This window comes from Nilaparvata lugens, unplaced genomic scaffold (genome assembly GCF_014356525.2).
Source record: "Nilaparvata lugens isolate BPH unplaced genomic scaffold, ASM1435652v1 scaffold10700, whole genome shotgun sequence".
NCBI classification, from domain to species: domain Eukaryota; kingdom Metazoa; phylum Arthropoda; class Insecta; order Hemiptera; family Delphacidae; genus Nilaparvata; species Nilaparvata lugens.
Window position 1 is genome coordinate 418 of NW_024089366.1, and position 3,424 is coordinate 3,841.

Sequence of the window (3,424 nt, forward strand, 5' to 3'; positions counted from 1 at the left end):
AATTATTTTTTAAAAAATATATTCAAATTTCTATAAAATCGATTTTTAAGATATTCCCTATACTGTTACATTGTGATTTGAAACATTTGGCAGATGGCAAAACATGATATCTCTGACATCACTTGCAAAAATTCTCAATAGTTAATTTAAATAAATTGTTTTATCCCTTGATATTTCTATTTAAATAGTCGAGGATCAGCTGATTATATTAGTGTAAAATGGGTAAGAAAAAATATTATAGATAATGTTTGCAGCTATGCCAAACTTTCAAATTGCTCTCCTGAAAAGTTTACAAATCATGACTTATCAGCTTGTTCATCTACCCACAGATATTTGATAAATACATATGGTACTTTAATAATATAAACTTCAAGTAATTTAATATTATTATTGATTCATTGAACTCATGTATCAATTCCCTGGACATGAATTTTTAAAATCACTTGAGTTCTTATACTAGACATTACACAAAGGCCTATCAAATACACTCACAGAAGCAAAATAAAGGAACATTACATAAATCACAAAAGTACATAAAATTGCATTATAATTAGCATCTTAAGATTGCATTGATAGCACTAATGTAATATCAAAAGTGTAGATGAAAATGTAGCTGCAACTTCATCTGGAGTTTTTTAGTTCAACTGTGAAACACAACATTGGAAAAAAATGTCATAGTAAAATTATAAGTAGATGATGTTGATCAATATGATTCAATGGAAATGGTACAATATATGACTATTATATCTCAAAAAATGCCTGACATAACATTCAAGACAACATATAAGTGACTAGAATGCAATAAATAACATAATTCCAACACATTCCTGACATCATGTTCAAGACATATAGTGAAAAATAATGCATCAAGTAACCACACAAAACCTGTTCAAGATGCAACATAGATCTTTCTATGCATGCAATGAACCGGGAACGTAGGCCTACGTAACAAACAGTGCAAAAACAAATGTTGATAAAATTCTCAACTTGTTCTAGAAGCAACAACGATCATTCAAAGCATGCACACAGTTAACATGGAGAAAACGATGTCAGCTTTTGAGAAGATGGGCTGAAGCATAGGTCTTGTAACCGAAACAGAAGAATCAAATACAATGTAGATGAAAAACACAATTTCAAAATGTGAAATGTTCACTGCACAGAGTGAAAATCAAAGAATAACTGAGATCTAATGTATATTTGAGAAGAGATCCTGCGATGAACCTGAAACATATGGTACTTAAAAACAAATGAATTGTATAATATACATTGTAAAATAGAATAATTTTAATATTAGTAACTATTTCATGCACACTAAATAGTTTTGAACATGTGTACACTGGAGAAGAGAAGCCATAATGGACCTGAAACATATCAATAAACAGACCGATTGTTTGCCCTACAACATCTATGAGAGTTATTTCTCTCAAAGATACTTATTGGAGAACTCTTGGATTTCTAAAGAATATCTCTAATTTTTTTCAAGGGTCTTTACTTAAAACTAAACTAGGTATAGTTTCATCACTACCCGAACTACCAGGGGTGATGTGCCCTACAGCATCAATGAGAATTCCTTTTTCTCATAGACACTTATCAGAGAACCTGAGAACCTTGAATTTCTCAAGACCTCCAATTTTTTTCAAGGGTCTTTACTTAAAACTAAACTAATCTAAACTAGGTATAGTTTCATCACTACCGAACTACCAGGGGTGATGTGCCCTACAGCATCAATGAGAATTCCTTTTTCTCATAGACACTTATCAGAGAACCTGAGAACTCTCGAATTTCTCAAGACCTCCAATTTTTTTCAAGGGTCTTTACTTAAAACTAAACTAGGTATAGTTTCATCACTACCCGAACTACCAGGGGTGATGTGCCCTACAGCATCAATGAGAATTCCTTTTTCTCATAGACACTTATCAGAGAACCTGAGAACCTTGAATTTCTCAAGACCTCCAATTTTTTTCAAGGGTCTTTACTTAAAACTAAACTAGGTATAGTTTCATCACTACCCGAACTACCAGGGGTGATGTGCCCTACAGCATCAATGAGATTCCTTTTTCTCATAGACACTTATCAGAGAACCTGAGAACTCTCGAATTTCTCAAGACCTCCAATTTTTTTCAAGGGTCTTTACTTAAAACTAAACTAGGTATAGTTTCATCACTACCCGAACTACCAGGGGTGATGTGCCCTACAGCATCTATGAGAATTCCTTTTTCTCATAGACACTTATCAGAGAACCTGAGAACTCTCGAATTTCTCAAGACCTCCAATTTTTTTCAAGGGTCTTTACTTAAAACTAAACTAGGTATAGTTTCATCACTACCCGAACTACCAGGGGTGATGTGCCCTACAGCATCTATGAGAATTCCTTTTTCTCATAGACACTTATCAGAGAACCTGAGAACCCTTGAATTTCTCAAGACCTCCAATTTTTTTCAAGGGTCTTTACTTAAAACTAAACTAGGTATAGTTTCATCACTACCCGAACTACCAGGGGTGATGTGCCCTACAGCATCTATGAGAGTTCCTTTTTCTCATAGACACTTATTAGAGAAACCTTTGAAAATCTCAAGAATATCTCCAAGAGTCTTGACTTAACACTAAACTAAACTATGGCACTACCAGAACCACCAGAAATGAATGTCTATGCCCTACAGTATCTATGAGAGTATATTACTCTCAATAATACTTAGTAGAGTAGAGTGGAAGAGATCCTAGAATTTCTCAAGAATATCTCCACTTTCCAGCATCTCTAAGGGTCATCTACCCTCTTTGATGTAAATTGTGTATTTCCTTTATCGATAAAGTATTACTTATAGACTGAATTGCATGCAAGTTAACTCCTAAATTAGGTTAGAAATCAGTTCAACCCCAAGCCCAAGCTATCAAAGATAGCATTGATTTCAAGTTCCCCGCCAACTAGCAAAGGCTAGAGGCTTTACTTCCAGTTTCCCCGCCAACTAGCAAAGGCTAGAGGCTATATATTATTCCTTTCCCCGCCAACTAGCAAAGGCTAGAGGCTCTATTTTCCCTTTCCCCGCCAACTAGCAAAGGCTAGAGGCTTTTTTATCCCTTCCCTCGCCAACTAGCAAAGGCTAGAGGCTATATTATCCCTTCCCCCGCCAACTAGCAAAGGCTAGAGGCTATACTTTCCCTTTCCCCGCCAACTAGCAAAGGCTAGAGGCTTTTTTATCCCTTCCCTCGCCAACTAGCAAAGGCTAGAGGCTTTTTTATTCCTTCCCCCGCCAACTAGCAAAGGCTAGAGGCTATACTTTCTCATCCCCCGCCAACTAGCAAAGGCTAGAGGCTATATTATCCCTTCCCCCGCCAACTAGCAAAGGCTAGAGGCTATACTTTCTCATCCCCCGCCAACTAGCAAAGGCTAGAGGCTATATTATCCCTTCCCCCGCCAACTAGCAAA

General features: G+C 36.1%; 1 long non-coding RNA gene across 1 annotated transcript; it reads right to left on the minus strand.

The window, feature by feature from the left end:
* Positions 1–1,456: 1,456 nt before the first annotated feature.
* On the minus strand, positions 1,457–3,010 carry LOC120355377. Its single transcript, XR_005573507.1, has 2 exons — positions 2,409–3,010; positions 1,457–1,607 (listed from the first exon to the last, which is right to left on the minus strand). It is a non-coding gene; the product is annotated as an uncharacterized LOC120355377 (long non-coding RNA).
* Between the last annotated feature and the right edge of the window lie 414 nt (positions 3,011–3,424).